General features: G+C 36.6%; 1 pseudogene; it reads right to left on the bottom strand.

Moving 5' to 3' along the window:
• LOC134057050 (lipoxygenase homology domain-containing protein 1-like) overlaps window positions 1–21,148 on the bottom strand; it is a 139,309-nt pseudogene that overhangs the window by 92,365 nt on the left and 25,796 nt on the right.

Genomic DNA, 21,148 nt, shown 5'->3' with positions numbered 1-21,148 from the left:
CCACCTATGACATATAATTGATCTCCACAACACACATACATTTTCAAAATTTTGTCACAGCCATCTAAAAATTAGTTTCAAGGCTTTTAGCATTAAATGCATGCTAAAAAAAATTGTAGATATGAATAGCAAGTAGCAAAGATAAATTGACCTGATAATTAGCATAATTGAGCTATATATCCAAATTACATTTTATATCATAACTGCTAATATAATCATAGCTGGCCAAAGGGCAGAGCATAAGGGGTAGCAGCAAACTGTGACAGAAAATGTGCAGCAAAGCAGAGAGCCATAGTGATCATGAAGGGGCAAAATCTTTAGGACTTGGGAAGGAAAGAGGTTACATTTCAAAAAAAAAAAAGGTAAAAGTTAAAATAATCTGTGAACAGAAATTTTAATAACAGAACTGTACTACCCATGAAGCAAGATGCTGCAGGTAGTAAAAGAAGGAACATATTGACATTAAGTCACCTCCACAATTTTACACTTTACTTACCTTCTTAGTTTTGTAAATGCAAGACATCTGTGGGAGGAAAGGAAAGGGTATATACTGTTTATGTTATGAGTGTTTTACAGAAGGACTATATTACTTACAAATGATTTCCATGATCAAAAACAAAAAAAAAAAAATTAGTAACTATAAGCACAATTTTAAAGCATATTCGAGGCTTTTTTAAAGAAACTGTTTAAAAGTATATGTTTACGAAGCCAAAATAACAAGACTTTTCATGGAAGGACACACAAGAAGAGAACAAGAGGTAATTATAACACAACACAAAGATATTAACAGATAAATAAATTACCGTACATTTTATTGCACTGTGCATCTCTGTGGTAACCAGAGAGATGAAAATTATCTAATCATTAAACAGAGCTTTCTTTTGCTACCAGCCTAAATAAATCAGTCTGAAGTAGACAGCATGCACATCTTGAAATGTGAAACCTGGAAAATATTTTCCACAGTTTCTTGTGTCTATACATTCCTCACCATCTGTAAAATGTTATGTCTGACATTTATTTAAGGTACACAATCTGCATTATTTATATAGGAACCTTCTTAACAAAAAAGACCAGTTTGTGCTCTAAATTTTAATACAAATATATGTTACTACAATACAGGCTATTATATTAGGATAATAAAAGGAATGTTTATACCCCTTGAATATAGGTTATAATGCATTTCATAGGAATCACACAAAAAATGAAGCAAGGAAAATATTGTCCAAAACACACATGCCTAATTAGAACATGGTGAACATAGCCACTAGAGTGAAACACCTGCACAATCAAATAAACATTCATTAAATAGATCGTGGACATAAAGCCTTTCCTGCACAGATGGAAACCTAGGCACAGACCAGCCTGAGAGGACTTGAATTTTTCAGAATTTATCAAGCAGTTCCTTTAGATTGCAGAGCACCTACAAAAGGTGCTAGTGCTAATGGCTCCTGAGCTAAAGATTGCTTAAAACTAAGAACCAGACTGAAGGTGCCACTCTGTAACAGGTAAAGCAAGGTACACCCATCGTTTGATGGGACAATACAACCAAACCTGGAAAACAAGTCTACCCATTGAATGCACTGCTGAGACAAAAAGACTCACCATATGTGAAATTTTTCCATTTGTAGTTTAAAACCCAGTTTGTTGTGTAGACAGTAAAGTAAAAGGATTCTAGATAATGTGTTCAGCCTCTGAGACTGTGGTTTCATTTCTTTTGAGTAACCAACCTATTCTAAGGCCCCTGCTGCAGGCCCATCTGCAATGGAGACCTCCTTCACTGCAGGAAGAAAAAGTCATCCCAGAACTCTGAAAATTAGAACTGTATGGCCTGATCCCCTATTCTCTAGTAGTAATTTGCTTTTATGATATGCTGATTCAGTGAAACTTCACCAGATGTAAACTGGGGCAACAAGACACTCCGAGAGAGGTAAACCCATAGGCCAAAAAAAAAAAAAAAAGTTTAAAATTATTTCATAAAACCAGCCACTCAACAGAAGTCAGGAAACAGTGTTTCAGCATTGAGAGGGACCTGTGAGACTCACATCTAGGCATCTGTCCAATGTGGAGCACATCAAAGCAATAGAAGAAATGTCTTGGAAAACACAGTAACTTTGATGAAGGATATAAGAGGATTAATTAATACAGAATAGCAGGGAGAAAAAGCTCAGCTAGCACTCAGTAAAAAGGAAAATGACCTTTCAGAAAATAAGTGATTGAAATCTTCAAATTGCTCACAGGGTAACCTTAGATAAGTTCTAGAAACCAAACAGAAAAATCTGCAATATGGATGTATGGATGAAACAGATGAAAGGGGGAACTAAAATGTTATAAGACAGAGGTGAGGAGTTTCTAAAAGGCAGACTTTAAAGGAGTATAATAACTGTGCTGAAAGATGACAGAACCAAATGTATAAAAAATACTGTAGAGTCATAGGAGCAGCCAAGTGTACTAGCACCAAATTTCTAGCTCAGTCTATAAAAATGCTATCTCTTGAGATATTATCATGGGGCTTCAGGAGTTTTTTAAATCCCAACTCCAGCTTCTGGCATCTATTGATAACATAAGAAATTAACTACCTTGGACAAAACAGAGAAAGAAAGGAAGTTTTCCAGTTATGAAGAAGAGGTAACCTTAGGGCATACTAAGGACAATGAACTGTGAGTTAGAGAGCCCTTTTTGCCAGATTTCCCACTCTGGGCACCTAAATCAGGGTTTCCATTACAGAAAATTTATACATTCCTGAGCCTTCACCAGTGACAAAAGAGAATTTGGTCCCAGTTTGCAGGCACAGTGTATAATTATCCATTCCTTTTGAAGAATAAATGAAGAGCACTCAATGACTTATGACACTTGCCTAAGGAAAATATAAATGTAAACAAATGCCTCCACTTGCTTCACACTAAAGACTAAGTTTATATTTTGATATGTTTTGGGAGAAGAAAGCAAACCTAATAGAATTTTAAAAACAATTTATCATTGAGAATATGAAAATGGAATTTTTCATGGTAGAAACATTAGTCTCTTCTGCTGACTTGGTACAAACTACTGTCCCATTGTCAGCTCTTTTCAAAGTAAATCTAATAAAAGTATAGTCATTATTTGAGAATTCTAAATAAGAGCAAATGAATTTAAGATCCACAGCTGTCTGTGCCTAATGACACTGGTTTTCTTACACCACCACTGAATTCCCTGGTTGGATCTACTTCCTTCGTTCTGGTGTGCAGCATGGAGTGATTTTAGAGCAAAGAACTAGGGGGTTTTTTGCATGAAACTGCACCAGATAATACATTCCAGGAGTACAATGACTACAATCTTGACAACTGGCAGTCAGTTTGTGGGAAGAGACTAGAACAAGCCTGAAGTAACTTCCCTCTAGACTCCCATAAAAAGGACATCAGACACTTAAGTAAGTGGGATTTTAGCACTGAGTGCTTCATTGAGCAAATCCACTCCCACCAGGCTGCCAGTGTAAACTGACAAACTAGCCAAGGAACACAAAACCTGGAGAGATGTTAAATGACACACAACGTTAAAACTGTCCAACTGTTTCTACTCAGTCCTCCCTTTATGCTGGCATACCAAGATCCCAGAACAGTCATGCACAGTATTGCTCCAAGTTCTGCCTTGTATTCCATAGGCCAAGCCCACTTGAATGAAATGGTCATTTTGGCTCAATCTGCCAAACAACAAGGTTCAATCTCTGGTTTTGTCACTTGGTGTTCACTACCTGGCCTTTTTCCTTGACAGAAGGGTAAAGATAAAGGTTAGTGCAGTGTTAAGACTAAAAGAGAACGAATTCTAAGTGGCTGATATTGGTTAAGAGGGACTATCTTCCTCAGAAGCGGTGCATATATTAATTTAGAAGAAGCAAACACAAAAACAATATTAGGTTAGGACATTTCAGTTAGAATTATAATTCTCACTCTAATCTCCATTAAATGGTCTCTAATCTTCACTAGTACTATTTGGAGCAGTAGTCTAATATATATATTCTTCATGACATGCAAGAAAATTATGAGCTTTGATAAAACACACTTCATAATGAATTTCACAATAAAGAAGCTTGACTATCTGCTTATGTAGTTGGTGCTTCCTGAGTGATAAAACAAGGATGGATAAAAATTTTGTTGAGATAATGTGTTTTTTCTATTTGCTTTGGTCATCTTTTGCACTATTTCAGTCAGTGGCCACCTTCTAACCTTTCTATATTTGCCTGCACACCTCTCCAAGTGGAAAAGCATACTAAATCTTTGGAGCTTCAATTTTCCCTGCCTCAGTCTCAGTATTTGTCTTTTATTTCAGTACAGTTATTCTTTTGAATATATGAACAAGAACAGGACACATTTACCCATTTACATCCTCATTTGACATTTATGTTTACATAAACACAGCAGTAAGAAAATACAGTATCTTAGATCAGGTACCCATTTAGAACAAAAGTCCAGCCATACCTGGAGACAACCCACATTAGGATCTGTGATAAAGGTCGGCACATGTACAAAGGAACACAGGCAGGGGGCAGTCCAGGGAACACCCTGCTCTGGCTTCTCCCAGGCCCATCACAGGAACCATCAGCCCATCTCCACAAACACAAGTGCACAAGGGCAGGTGGGAACCCATGGAGACTTAGAGAAAGGGAACACTCTCCCAGCCCCAGCAAGGCTGTCGCAGGAGTCTCAGTATGGGCATAAAACCCACCACGATGAGACAATTTGGAGTATGTATCATATTTAAGAGGTTTGATGCCCAAGGTTGTCAGATGCAATATGGGGCAGAGGAGAGGAACATTTTGTGATTGCAGAGGACTTAAAAGACATTTAGGAGGGAAATAGATGGATCTAGGTGACCTGGGGAGGAAGAGTTGTTAAAAAATAGATCACCTCTGTTCTCTGTGTGTGTGCATGTGTGGGTAGGGAGTCTAAGTACCAGCAACTGGACTTGGAGTCCTGCATGGCAGCAGCTGGAGAGACTGAAGGGAACAAAACATGGAGAGATTGTCAGTGAACAGAGTGGAACCAGGGCTCAGAGGCCCAGGTCTCTGAGTGCAAGACCACATAAGCAGTGTTGGAGGGACCATGGGAGTCCCACTCAGCTGCCAGAGACAGCCTGAGGTATGGGTATCTTTAGGGGTGAGACCTGCTGGAGTAGGCATGGGGGAAATGGGCTGTACCAGAGCCTGGAGCAGGACTGCAGCCCCAGGGGCTCATATGTCCAGTTGCCAGCAACTGGAGAGACTGGGATCCAGGGACAGCTGAGGATTATACAGAATGTGTGAGCCCAGCTGTAGGATCCACATTGTGCACACCTATCCACAGGTACAATCCCACTGCTGGACATCTGTCCTGCCCAGCCAGAGGCAGGGAGTGCTGCTGGTGCTGTGTTTGTGCAGCTGCTCTGTATGTCTGGGTGTGCAGCTGGCCTTGATGTGTGGTACCTGCCTGTGCTCTCTGTGGGGGCTGCTGGGACCTGGAGCCATGCAGCTGTGGCAGCCTCACTGAGCTGCCACATCTGGACTGATTCCCCTAACACTCCTGTGCCATAAAGCTAAATTGAAAGTATTCAAAGTCTTCTATCTTGTTTTCATTCAGTGATTTCTTTTAAGATTTACCCAGCTTAAGGCATGATCACTGATTTCCAATAACTATCACATAGAAAGTAGTTGAATAACTTTTGTTTTGTGCATCACAGTGTAACTAGGGGATGAAACCATATCAAAAGAGCAACAAGTAAAAAATCCAACACTTGCAAAGTTTGGTAAACTAAATGTATCTGGAACTGATAGAACAAAAACAAACGAACAAACAAAAAAGCACAGACTGCATAGAAGAATCACAGTAAAAAAATACCAAAATGGGTTGGAGGAAACCTCCAAGGATCATGCAGTTCAACAATATGTTGAATTCAGGGACAACTTCAAAGGCAGATCAGGTGACGTTTTTTAGATCTCCAGGGCTGGAAAAGCAAAAGACACGATGTAATAGCAAGAGGAAAAGCAGCCATGGACCCAGAAGCCAAGCAATGTGGCAAAAGTAGAAAAAGGAAAGACAAAGGCAAACATGCATTGGAGGGACAAGAAACCTGAGTTAGGAAAGGAAAGGAAATTGAGACTGGTGTGATGAAGAGACTGAGAAAGAATTGAAATCATTAGTTGGAATAGGAGACCAGATTACTGTCAAGTCGCTGGGAGACAGTCTTTTTCTGACTAAGAGGGGTTACCACGGTGAGAAATTTGAATGGAAAAGAAGCAAGTTCAGAGAGAAAGGTAAGATTCAGGAAATAAATTCAGATCTTAAGATGAGATGCTAGAACTAAAAAGAAAGCCAAGAAGCCAAGGAGTCAAAAAACAGTTCCAAGGTTTTGGGTCCATATTGGTTGCATAGAAAACTTCAGCTGGGGAAAGGGAGAAAAAGAATAAGAAAAAATTACCATTTCTTCTAAGAGGAAAGCTGAATAATGAGGTAAGTATTTAAGAACAGCAATTACAAGACCAATGTGCTTAGTTTACATTTGTTCACTTTGTTTAAAGTTTCCAGCACATGATTTTTATACTTAAGCAGATCTAGTATCACCAGAAGATAACAGATTAAATTGAAAGTACAGAATACAAACTCCTAAATCATATCAAATCCTCATTAAGTAATTACCAGCATGTAGTTTCTTCTGCTGGAGAAAGTGACTTGATGTGGTTTGCTTAGCACTTGCAAGCAATTAGTTTTCAAATGGGAAATGAAAATGGATAGTGTTTCATTTGCTTGTTCTTGAGAAAATAAATAGGAAATCCTTTGGACTCCTTGCTGAGTTTGCATTGATGTTCAATTTAAATGTTCCTGAAATCAATAACTAATTAGTAAAACTTAAATTTTTGAGAAATTTCCAAGTTCTTTTGGAAATGTATCTTTTCTTACATACCTGAAGCATATTTTTTAATAATGTTCCTTCAAATATAAGGAAATATGCAGTAGTACAATGATTAAAGACTAAATAAATGTGCCAATTTAAAGATATTTCCAGTATTTCAGAGAACTGATTTGATTTTTCATATACAGATATATATAAATAGAGTGCACTGATGAGAATATTAGTACTTTTCTATGAATGGGTTTTTCATACTGCATAATGCAGATTTGAATTATTTATGCTGAGTTGATTGTTTGTACAACTTAATTGGCTTCTGCACTGTTTTTCTATTGCACCAGTAAATGACATATATGTCACTGTGAGTGGCATATGGTACTGTGATACATGTCAGTGAACATAAAACTTGATTCATCCTGATCAGTCCCAGTTTTTGAAATCTCTTATTGAAGTTATTAATTATTCTGAAAAAAAAAAAAGCAAAGCAGAAATATGAGCTGGCTCATACATGTTTTTCAGCATCTTCTGGCCTCTGCAATAAAACATTCACATACGATAGTCATAATAATTTTTCAGAGAATTATATTCTTTTGACATAAGGATTTTCTCATCTGTAATATTTTCTTCTAAAATTATTTGATTGTCACTAAATGCATTATGATCTATTTTTTAGGGTGAATCCCAGACACTTTGCAGAATTCACTGCATCAGTTTGGATCCAATTTGCTAAATTATAGCACCTATCCATATAAGACCTATCACTGTCAGATGTGGCCATAAGCTGCATCATTGTCATTCTATTAATGTAAAGAGAATCTATTAAAAAAGAAATCACACATAGTGATTATACTGAATCTTATTTCTTTATAAAGGTCCAGGACTTTTTAAATAATAACCTTATATGATGGGCTATTTCCCACTTCACTTGAAGAGAACAAAGTGTATCAAAGCTGTCATAAACTTTGAAGTTCAAAAGTGTCACCCTGAAGCTAACAATTTCTATGTGAATGGCTGTGACTCAAGCCTGATTTGAAAAACACGTGTGTGATGATTTGGATCATGGACTTCTTGTAAAGTATGTTTTAGGCAGGACAAGAAAGGATGATCTCAAGCTTGCTAAAGGGACCTGGATATCACATGACATTACATACCTTGATTTCATGCCTGATGTCTTTCTCTAAAGAGCAGTATTTACCAGTGATGTATGGGCACTCTGAGAAATCTAACATTTTATAGGGTAAGATGCCATGGCAAACGGCTGTTATTCTGATTTTGGGAAGGAAAGGAGTGGGGTTAAGGGATCATTTCCCTCTCCTGGAGCTAGAAAGTGTCTGGAAGGGATTTCTCATGGTTACACTGGCTTTTGGGCAGGCTGCCCTGGAGGAAACATGAAAAACTGTCATATACTCACAGGATATGTTTAGTGAACACATGATCTGAAATACTGAGCATGTACAGGGCACTAGCTCCTCTGCAGGATTTTTTATTGCCTCTTTTCTCCACGTATCACCTTCATCCTTGTCTTCGAAAAGCCAGCTCTCCATGGGGAGACAAATCTCTTCATAAGAAAGAGGGAATACTCTTTCAAGTCTAACTTCCTCCAGGTACCAGCTGGGATCATTTCCAGTGTTGTCATGGCCAATGTGATTTTATAAAGCTGCCCAAGATCTCTGAGATTAATCTGTAATAAAAAAAATAATTAAAAAGAATCCAGATTTTAATAACAAATTGCACCGTTGTCTTTAACCATCCTTCTTATACTGAGCATGCAAGCTAATTGTATCAAGCAAGCTAACATAGCCAAGAGTAATGAGTTTTGTTAGAAAACTAAATTTTAATACACAATGAATCCCAAAGACACACAGTAAAAACATATGGAGTTGCCTGCAAGTGTAATTTTATTGACTTCAGCACCACATTATTTAAAATAAGTAAAGGGCTCAGAGAATCCAGTCTGTTTCTGGACTTCTTCGCAGAATCCATTTTCTAGTGTTATAATGTAAATTTCTATTTCTAGACAAATACTTTTACAAGCAGAAAAAAGTTCAGTCATTGCTACATGAAATCATACAAGTCCATACAGTTACTATTAGTAGAGCCCTATTAACTATTCCTACCACTTATCAGTCTGCTACTTTTCTCTTTGACTCCTGTTTTTATGTGCACTGGTATCAGGGTTAAATTTCTGTAAAAGCTGATGCCACATTCCAGCAAATTTAAACAATAAAACATGATCATGTCACATTGAATACTGCAGCCTTGAAATAAGAGCCACTATGTTTTGGGTTGAAGTATTTTAGGCAATTCTAATGGCAGGACTCTAAGCACAAAAGCAGGGTTCAACCTATTTTTTGTCTTTTAACTTTTTTTATCAGTGTTCTGTTTGAAAGGTCATGGTAATTGGGAAGTAAAAAAGAACAAAATGTAGTCATTTTCTTTATTATTATAGCAATTTTGTACTATTTCACATCAAAACAAAAAGGAAACAAACATCCCTGAGGCAAGCCTGTACAACTCAGTCTCAAAAGGTGAGATCATGACGTGTATGGTAGTAGTAAAAAGTCTGAATGGAGTCCCACTTATGACCATTGTAGTATGTTTTGCTATATTAAAACAGTACATTAGAGTAAGATGTGCCAACTGAAGATACAATTATAGCATTAATGCAATAAAACCATGTGCCTCAAAGATATGCTGCTAATACAGCAGAATTACAACAGAAAAAAAGATCACTCTGGAACTAACCACAAATATAGCCAGGACATAGGTTAGGTTACCCTAATAAATGTCACCCAGCTGCAAAACAGAGACCTCTGCAGTGGGCAAGGGACTGCTAAGGTTACCTTGAAAATAAATATAAAATTGTATTAGAATTCTCAACCTTAATTGCAAACTGAGTGGGGTATGGTATTGGTGAACAACAAAGGAGTTGCCCTCCTGAGATGCAGGCAGACTCCTGGCTGCTGTTTGTGGTGCAGAAGTGTTAAACGGTAGTTTAGTAACCAAAACACTGATACCTTGTGGCCTTATGCCCATGATTAAATTCTGGTTTAACCCCTATTGAAAGAGAAGCATCACTGACACCAAAGATTATTTTATACAATAATCATTGCCATGATTCTTGGTCAGGACCAGAGAACTCTGTCAAAGAACCCCTTTCCATTTCTAAAGCATCTAATCAGTCGTTTGGCTATGAAGCAAACTGAAACATTGATAAAGCAAATCCTGCATGTCTATAATATATATATATATATGTATCTATATATATATATGTATCTATCTATATATATATATGTATCTATCTATATATATATATAATATGAAATTGGCTCAAAAGTGAAGCTAAAACTTTTAAAATTATATTGATTTATCATATTATGCTAAACTGGATTTTATTGTTTGTTTGTTTGTTTGTTTGTTTCAGAAGGAGGTCTAAGATGGGAGATATATTTCCAGGTGAATTCCCCTTCAAAGACCATGGATATGTGCTACTTGTCCTTCTCCTCCTTCTGTTCTCCAGCAGATCCATTTCCTTTTTGTGCTGGAGGCCCTAGAGCTGGATGCAGCACTCTAGGTGTGATCCCACAAGAGCAGAATAGAGGGACAGAATCATCCCCCTCAACCTGCCAGCTGCACAGTGGGTGATCTTTGACAGGTCACTGGCATAACTGGAGAAAATAACACAAAAATAAGCATGCGTAGGAGAGCTGACCAAAAAAAAAAAAACAAACAAACAATAAAAAAGGGTGGGGGGCGGATTTTAAAAAAGAAAAATAAGAAGCAATTTGAAAAAAGAGAGGGAAGTGATGGAGCTCATTCATCACCATATCAGCATGCAGGGACTTCCTGTTACTGGGTAAGCAACAGAGCAATCCATCAAACCTAATCAAATTAAGTTTCAAGAAAAATTGGTAGAGAAGAGAATGCTCTGTGCAGAACATTTGGTTTCTCCAGGAGATGCATCTCATTGCAACTAGTTCAGCTAGATTTCTTGAAGTCCCGTTTAGCATCTCTAAACATGTACGTCCTTGTGATTTTCTATATGTCCTATCCTTCCCTAACATTCACTCTCTAAAAGCAGTTATGATATAACAAATTAAGAAAGTTATGACCGTGTACTAAAGGGGAATTCACCCAAAGTTTCAAGTCAAATACATTTACTTGCTTTCAGCTAAAGGGAGAAACAGTATTAAACATCCTTGTCTACTTGACTTACAGATTAAGAGGTTTTTGGTATGGTAAACTATGCTGGACTTACAGGTAATGGCATATTTCTGATTCTGAAGAGTCTCAAAAATAATTCAAAACACAGAACACTGGCAATTTGATAACATGCTTAATATTTTTGCATAATATTATTTTTCTGAATAATTGTTTATTAGTTACGTTGGGGGAAAAAAAGTCATATTTTTTCTTAGGTGGAAACTAGGCAATGGCAGAGGGGAAATCAATTGAATATGTTCTGAAAGGTGTACAATACAATTAGAAATGTATTTTCAGTACCAGTTGCATATTTGGGGCTTGCAACGATTCATCTTGATGTCAGATCAGATATCACATTGGTCTCTCAATGGTATTGACTTACTAACACATTATTTTTTGTCAACTGGAATCTCGTCAAATGTATGTCAAAATTTGTTCTTGCAGTGAAATGCAGAAAAATATTCTCATAACGCAGTAGAGCTAATGATATTCTTTTGAAAACATGAACAGTGTCTTGAGGTTGCTTCTTCCTTTCCTGTGTTGAATAAATTGCCTTGAACTTCTGCATGACTTGAACAAAACCTGGCATTTAGAAATGTACTCTCACAGCCAGAGCGTTCTGTGAAAAGTTGTACAACAAAGTTGACTTTGTCACCCTTGTAAACAACATGCTTACAAAAACTGTATAGTATAGCTGTTCTATGATGTTCCAGCACTCAAGTTGCAAAAGTAACATTCCATTTTATAGGGAAACAGCCATTCTGACAGGCCTGCAATAAATGACCAAAGAGGAAAGGATGAGTTCCAGGACTGAAGCATTGCTCTGAAAGTCAGGGAGCTAGATTATATTCCTCGATCTGCTTTAGGCTTCCTAAAAAACATTACAAAATTCACAAGCCCTTTTTTGGTTCACTTTCTTAACTGCACAAAAAGGACTATATTTACATGCCTCTTACAGGGACATTGCAAAACTTTCTTCAAAAATTTTTATATCTTCAGAAAAGGCACCACTTTGAAATTCCGTATTTTATTCTAAAATGTTCTGTTCATTTTGGGTTAGTTGCTACTTCTCTAAAATTCAATTGAGATATCAAAAATTGTGAATAATAATGATGTAATAGAATTTGGACATGGAGAGAAATTCAAATTTCATTATGATGTGGCTTATATCAGCCACCTAAACTGCAGAGGTGACAAACAAGGGCATGCAAACACAGATTTAGGTAAAAGGATCTAGACACCACAAACATCAGGTATGGTGATCTTCTTAGGGATGGCCTGTTAGAGAAATCTCTAAGTGCTAATCTCTTCCCAGAAAAAGATTTTGCAAAACACCTGAACCATCATCTACAGTTAACTTGTTGATTGATTGTGAAACTCCTTCTGGTGCATTAACCAATTTGTGTTAAGTCCTGTGATAAGTTCTAAAGGCCTCATATAGAGCTTGCTTATGTGACTGACTGCCAGCACTTAATAAGCTTAAAAATACCATTGTGACTACGATGAGAGTGTTAACTCTATTTCCTTTGTAATATTTTTCTTCACTATTACAGAAATAGCATCATCATATTTCATGGTTCAAGTACCAGTACAAATTACTGAAAAAACTGTCCACCACTTTCAAAAGGGCTATGTTTTCACACTCAGCATATTTGATATAGTCATATTCTAAATGTTTGCAAGCAGTTTAACTAGAATGACCTACAAAAAACACCAATAAGCTTTGCTCATTGCTACCACTTATAGGACTAAATGATCTTACCATAGGCAATGGGAACATTTTCATTAAATCATGTGTTAGACAACTTGGTCTTACTTTTTGAAATTTAAGCTTAAAAAAGCTCATATTTTACAATTTGTCTCTAAGCATAAATTGAAATCCAGATTTATTTGCAAGAAGTTCTTCCTAAAGAGCATGCAAGAACTAAATTTTAACTGCATTTCTAAATGAGCTATACAAATATACTTTTTGGTCCCCAGCATACCTGTGATATTTTGAGTGGAGTCGGGATGACCTATTTTCATGTACTTAAGATGTTTAACTAAATGAAAAGTGAAGTTCCTTGTCTCACCAAGAAAAGGTTCAGTGGAAAGATACTTCAATAAAGGGATGGAAAGAAAACACGTAATAACTCCATTTCTCTTTTATATGCTAGAATCAGTGAAATAATACCACTGCTTTCCTGTTGTGCAGAAAGTATCCTGCAACCTCTTTGAGATAAACTCAGGCTAGCATGAAAATCATTTGGATAAATCAACACTTCGGAGGCAGCTGCACCAAAATCCTAGTGTCTAACACACCCACCAGAGAATATGCTTAACATACAGTTATTAATTCCATGTAAGGCCATTTCATTAACAGAATTTCAGAGAAACATGTGCACTAGTTGGATTCCCAAAAGAAAGAAAAATCATTGACTGCATTAGTTTAACTTCTACAGCATCAGCATATAACAGAGAAATCTTTGTAAGTAGATTATATTTTTTAATTGTGAACATGCAGCTAATAACTGTTGCCAAAAATACAATAACAATTATACCAGTGTAGTACCCAGGGCCCACCCATGCTGCTTGCTTTTTCTAGATGTCTGAATTCAGCCAATTTGTTAATTGTGCCCAAAAAAATTTGGCACAGTTACACACCAACTCAAGAATTACAGGTGCTCACACAGAAATATAACAGCATCATGAGAAAGTGTGGATATCGTGTAAAGAATAGGATTAAAGGCCACACAAAGATCAGCAATGTTTTTCCTACTTCATACTTCCTTTGGTCACAAAAATATATTGGGTAAACAAATATTGCTCATTGTACAGTGACTGTTAAAACATTTTTTTTTCCAGTGTGCTCAGGCTCTGGAAGAATTTTTCTTTTACTGTGGGATTAATTAAATTATGCCAACAGCGAGTATAAATATATATATATATATATATATATATATATATATATACACACATACACACACACACATATATATACACATATATATATAGTACATACTGCATAATTACTGAATAAGTTATACCACATTCCCCACTCCCATTTCTTGAAGATGAGATGAGCTGTGTTTTTCTCCAAGATTTTTCATTAATTCTTTACAGTTCTGTGTTGTTTCTTGGAACAAGCTAAATTTTGTTGAATGCACAACCCGTAGCTGATGAAGGTAATTTTACATACTTCTCCCTTTTATCTCAGCAAGGGATGAGGTTCATCTTGTTATCATATGCATTTCACAGACAATGACAGTTTCAAGTGGAGTAACAGTTATGAGAGTTTTATGCTGCCTTAAGCAGATCTGACTAAAGCCTGGGCTCCTCTAAGTTTTATTCAACTGCTTCTGGACCTAAATAGTCATTATGAAAAACAGGGACAGCTGGAAAATAGCAAGACACAATGTCCAGCTTTTAGGTATTGTCAGTCCCAGGGTTAAGACTGTGGATAGTTACGTTGGTGCTTATGTTCACTTTTGCAATCTTCCCACTCTGGAAGGATTCTAACTGAGCTCATTTCAGCCTCTTTTATTTGAACATCATGAGCAAAAGCATGAAAATGCATTTGTTTTAAGCTATTTTTACAACATTTAGTTTTCTTCTCACTGCTTCTCATTTTACTTTGGAGATCTCAGTTTCGACTGATGGAAGAATGACTATGGATCCAGAGCACAGGAACGAAAGACTCACAATGACACACAGCAGATTCTTAGCATCTGTAGGTCTGATTCTAAAGAAAGGAGTCTGAATTATTCAGGTATAAGTTATTTTAAATGACTGATAATTTTATTTAAACAGGAGGAAACCAAAATGAAAAACAACAGATCAAGTTCTAACTGTAACACATTCCTGAGATGCAGTACAGCATGAACGTGCACCTGATGAACAAAACTCTTAACAGCCTAAGAGGAAATGGAAGGAAAATGGCTGTATTTAACACTTTAACAGTCTCATCATAGGAGCACTATTTATTAAGTTGTATGGTATTAAGTATCTCTTCAAGTATTATAAGAACCCTGCTTTTCATCTCCCTATATTACTTTCTGGTATTTGCCGTAGACCACAGAGCATTTAAAGGATTGTTTATGCAGATGAAGAAACTCTAAATCATGTAAATGGATGTGGCACCAGCTTTAAAAGTTAGAAAAATGAGCTCATGCAGCAAAATTCACACCAGGGATGGATTTCAGTTTTCAATGCTCTTAAAATACCATGCATACTTCAAGTTCTGTACTTGCAAACATGGAACAGCTACCTTCCTTACAAAATATAACAACAAATCCTTCCTTACAAAACAACCACAAAATATAAACAGGTTAAACTGAAGGTTTTGAAGACTTCTTAGGAAAAATTCCAGCACTTCTAGTAGTTAAGTATTGTGTTATTTAAAAAAAAATGACAGTGTGTTGAGATTCTTAAGAACAATACTGCCCTAAAGAGATTGAAGAGCTGATAATGAGGTAAATTCACAAAGCAAATAATGGAAAAAGTCCTATTAGGGAAATGCTAGGTCCTGCCACTCTCACTAAGGCAAGCAGTATTTTGAAAGCAGATCTACTGAACCAGTCAGTGTTTTTACTAACTTCATCATTACTAGAACAGCAGAACTTGGACCCAAAGGTATGGAATTATTATGTATGGAAGTAATAAAAATTGAGAGATTGCAGCTGGCTTTTACAGAGGATAATAGGCTTACTGTCTTATGCTCAGTTCTCTTTGACACAGAAGGGGATATTTGGCATGACCAAACATTAAAAGAATACTTTTAAAAATAATTTCTTTATCAAACAGTGTGTACAGTCATAAGAGATAATTCAGCATGTTTCAAAGAATGATGATGCAGTATACAGGGCTCCAGAGAATATAATTTACAATATAATTAAAGCTCCAGTGTCTTGAGCAACCCAGCATTCTGCCAAAATCATTATTTTTGAAATACTGAGAAATACTCAGGGACTTTGATGACACCAGAGGAAGATGCAGGAAACAGATAAGAGTTGTGATGAAAGCTGTAACTTATGGTAGATTGATATTCCTCTACTGGAAAAGGAATGACTCTCAACAGAAAAATTATGCCTTAAAAACTATGTCTGAATAGTAACAGAGGCAGAAAACCACAGCCCAGAAGTAGTTTCTCTGAACACACAGGAACAATTCAGAGCAGAAAAGGAAATCCATCAGATTTAAATTCTGTTTTCTTCCTGTTCCCATATTGTTTATCCTTGACGTACCCATCTGGTAGGAAAAACTGCTAAGCCACCAGAGCAAATGCTGTGCAGAGTACATATTACTGTCTTATGGAAACCTAGAACCCAGGACTCCAGTCAGAAGCAAGAACTCTCCCCATCACACAATTGTAAATTACCTTTGATGAATTTTGTGTACTGCCATCATATGTAAATCTCCATGGGTAATAGCCTTGTTACATTACACCTGAATTACAATGGACTCTGGCAAATTTTTAATTTCATTTATGTAAACCTTAATCAGAGATAGCCAAGGTTAATGAAGGTACACTTGCTATATAAAGTAATAGAAGCCAAAATAAAATTAAATTCTAGAATGAAATCTCAGGAGGCTATGAAGGAGCACCAGCTGACGTACTCAAGTTTTATTAACTTCTTTTTTTCATTATTTTTAACTTTATTGATTATTCATTGTGTACTTCCAGGCATCCAAGTTACCACACAGATAACTATGCTTTCCATCAGCCTACTATTCTTTATTTTTATTAAGACAATCCAGGACAGTTTAGTTGCATTCTCTTTTTGTGGGCCATTTCTTTGTGATTTCTTATGGTAGTAGATGTGACTACAGGGATTTTGAAACTATATGGTATTTTGACTCTTTTTGTGAGGCATGATTGTGTTTCATTTGTTTCCATTATATTATGCTGATCTCTTCCAGCACCCTGCATCATTTAACACTTCCTTTTTAAAAAATGGTGCTAGAAAATTTTTGTCTGGCTGATTTAGGTATCAAAAGATACTTTCTGTCCCATCTGTCACAGATTCCCCATCATCTGTTCATTATGCATAAATTATTTAACCTAAGTGATGTATCACAGATTTAACTACTGCAAGAGGTACAGTCCTGACCGAGGAATTGCATGAACTAGAGAATATGGCTGGAATTACAGGTTACTGTAGAAGTCCTGAGAAATGTCTTGTTTCTGAAGCACATCTCAAAGGCTTTTCTTGTCATCAGAAAGAAATATCTCCATTTGCTTGGAGAAATAGCACAGCACTACTTTAAATCACATGAGTTAACTTAATCTATGTGATTTACCTGTAATTTCTAGCCACATCCCCTCCCCCCCTTCTTACTTTCTCCAAGAAAAAGTTTGCACAAGAGTACGCTTCAGTGGAAGTTTGAGGAAGTTTGTGGAAGAATTTACAGTGGACCCTTATGAAGATGGCTATGCAACACAAACCATAACCAACGCCCCCTTAACACATAAATGCAAAGAAATTTCTTTTTACTTCTTCAAATGAACATCTAGTGTAAACTAGCACATCAAGAAGATGCAAGTATGAAGCAGATTCAGAGAGACTCATCTGCCCCATGCAGTTCTGTCTCAAATCTCACGGTTGTAAAAGTCAGCCACTCCCTCAGAAATAATTAATCATCCTTGCATGTTTCTTTGAGTCTTTTTTATTACCTCTAATATCTATTTTTGAGAAAACTACTTTGCATACGTTTTGAATTCTCCAGTGTTTATTTAACAGCCATACTATACCTTAGATGTATCTTCACTGTTGGGATTAAACAGCTGCTGTTTCCCAGATCCCAAAATGATAGGACCAGAAGCTTTGTTGTCTCCATAAGCATAAAGGAATACTGTTGCTGCTGTGCCAGCTGTTTCAAAATCCCCAATGACTACAGTTATTTTCCAGTCTCCTTCTGTAAAGTAAAAAAAAAAAAAAAATACTTTTAAAGATGTTACTTACACAAAGCAGTTTACTTGAAAGATATAAATGAAAGCATAGTTTGGCCCAAGGACCCTGAGTATAATGTACCTAAAAGGTAATGATGTTGGAAGAGGCAACAGAGAATTGGTCAAATACTGCATTATTCAAACTCATCTTAAGCAAGTTATGGATCAAGGATTGAGTAGGTTTACACTGCACTAAACCAGAAATATGAGCACAGAGATAAGTGAGATTTCTAGTGGTAACCCCGAGGGTCACCACAGAAGCAGACCACCATCAAGAATTTGGATTATGATAACAGTACCAAGAAACAGGAAAAATGTCAAAGCATCCAGATTAAGTGCAATTTCCTCTCATTTTAGGCTGATGTGATACATCAACAGAATTCCATTTTCCTGGATGGGAGCATGATGTTGAAATTATCTTGATAAAAAAAAAGTTTCATAGAAAATTCTGAACTAGATTAGGACTCATTAGAAAATTATTTTATATAAAGCTCCCTGACACTAAAATGTCATCTCTGCTCCCATACAATGTATACATTATTTAAATATTCAAAAGCAGCTTAATATAAATCTTATTTTAAAAAAGAACAATTCATAATTGTAAAATGAATTTCTGCATCTGAAAAGATGGGATTGCACGCTTCTCCACCCCTCATTGATTGCAGCTTTTGTCTGTGTGAAACAAGTTCCACATAGTGACTTAAATTCATTCTCTTCATGGAAAACAACAAATGAAATACCAGCCCACAGCCATCTTATAAATAAATGCCATAGCCTACACTGCAGTTTTCTTAGCAGAAAGTTGTCTGGTAATGCCTGCATGATTTAAATCTCTTGTCTGACAGAAGTATTTAACTTGGGCCAGCCTCATTATCACTCAGTAATTTGCCCCACAAAAATTGAACTGGAGCAGGAAGTTTGATTTCCTGTTTTCCAAGTTTTTAGAGGTCTGGCTGATGTCTGGTTTGGGAAGGTGATAACATTTTAAATGGACATAAATATACAGCTGGGAATTCAAAAATCAGCAACAGCTTATTTGTTCTGTCCAATCAAACCTGGCCCAGAGACTGAGGGAAGGAATTTTCCCTTGTAGTCTGCTCTAATGAGACACCACGTGGAAGAAAGCATCCAGCCCTGGGTTCCCCGACAAAAGAAGGATGTGTACCTGTTGAAACAGGCACAGAGAAGAAAATTATTAGGGACTGGAGTTCCTCTCCTGTGGCAAAAGGTTGTTCAGCTTGGACAAGGTTCCATGCAGGTAGACCTTACTGACAGCCTTTCAATATATTAAGGGGCTGAAAAGCAAAGCAAAGCAAAGTCTTTTTGCAAAGACATGAAGCAATATGTCAAGTAGGAGGACTAGTTTCAAAGTGAAAGAAGACAGATTTAAATAAGACATGAAGAATATTTTTTTTGTTGTTGTTTTTTGCTGTAAGGATTGTAAGACACTGGAACAGGTTGGCCAAAGAAGCTGTGGATGTCCCATCTCTGGAAGTGTTTGAAGCCAGTGTTGGATGGGGCTGTGAAACATGGTCTAGTGGAAGATGTCCCTATCCATGTCAGGAGCTGTACTAGACATCTTTAAAGATTTTTTCCAACACAAACTATTCTACAATTCCATTAAGGAAGTGAACCATCCAATTTTCATTGAGAATTACCAGACTCCAGCTTGCAAGAAAATCTTTTGTGCCTTTGAAAATCTGTATCTTCACAGCTTTCTCTATAGACTCACTTTCTTGACAAAAGAACTGTAGCACCAGAAAACAAAAGAATAAACCTCAATTAGAAAAGTGAAAAGCCTCTATACATTGATGGTGGAAACAAATAGCATAAGACAAGGGCTCCCGGCCCCATAGAAAAATCTCCTTTACAAAAAAATTCAGCCTTTTCCAATCTCAAACAATATAATGCTAGTTTCCTAAAGACAAAGTTCCTTTGAACCATTTGACTGGAAAACAAGGACAATTCAATTCACAAGGGCTTATGAAGAATGGTGCAGAGAAGGGGTAAAATATGACTCACTACTCCTAAAATTTCAAACATCATTCAGAAACAAATACTCATTTTAAAGCAGGTAAAACGTATTTTCTTTTTGACATGCTCATTGATTAATTGTGTCTCAAGTGGTTTTGATGGCCCTTTCTATTGTATTACCCTCTCGAAGTCTGTCTTTTGTTAAGCAATGTGGTTCTGAAATGATGCAGTTGCTACTATTATTGAGGCTGTATTTTCTAGCTAGTTCAGCTCCTACCTCCCAAGTATAAGCTTGGTATCTATAAATTGTTTTGCACACAACTACCCTTCTGGAGGTAAAGTAGAGAATCAAACTTCCCCAAAAACATCATTAAGAAGAGTTTTGAACTCCTCTATATTGACTTTGAGGCTTATTCCTTTTTTCTGAAAATATAAAGGACTGGTGTTTGCAGAAATATGTGGGTATAGGAAAAAGAGTCCTTAAATTTCTAATCTTTCCCATGCCAGAAATGGTCATTGCGTTGCATTGCATGCTTCCGAATAGAAAAGGGAAACAGTAAGTATTACAAAAACATAATTCTTATCGGCATAAAAAGCTGGGTTGTTCTGATGAGGTAGAGTACCAATAATTCCTTAAGGACTGAAGAGGAACACACTTTGAGAGGGAAAGTATACAGATAAATGTGTTATGACAAAACTTTCATTTAGCATACATAGAAGAAAAGTGCAACCTATCAGTTGGGGTTCTGGGGGTATCTGAAAGTGGTATCTTACCATGGATGACTGTCTAGACATGTTCTTGTTATTTTTCTTGTTTTTTTTTTTTTAATTTCTTATATTACTAGAAAAAAATTACAATACACTGAAAAGTTCTACTTCCTAGAAAAATAATTGGGGGGGGGGAGGGGGATGTTTGTTTTTTTGGGGTTTTTTGTTTGGTTGTTTTTTTGTTGTTGTTGTTGTTGTTTTGGTTTTTTTAAGTGATACAGAAAGAAAACTTGAAAGAAAAGCTCATGGATAAGTGAAAAAACTCTCAGATCAACCACTGAACCAGGAATTGGAGCAGCCCCTCTAGGTATAGGATACACAATTTCAAGTCTCTTTCCCACTGATCCATGTTTTACCAAGTGTCCCAAACAAGAGGCCATTACAGCCATACACTTTTTGCTGCCTTACTCTGATTGAGAC

The sequence above is a fragment of the Cinclus cinclus genome, chromosome 1, assembly GCF_963662255.1.
Source record: "Cinclus cinclus chromosome 1, bCinCin1.1, whole genome shotgun sequence".
In the NCBI taxonomy this organism is placed as follows: Eukaryota; Metazoa; Chordata; class Aves; order Passeriformes; family Cinclidae; genus Cinclus; species Cinclus cinclus.
The sequence above is the reverse complement of the archived record's forward strand: the minus strand, read 5'-3'. Positions and strand labels throughout refer to the sequence as shown.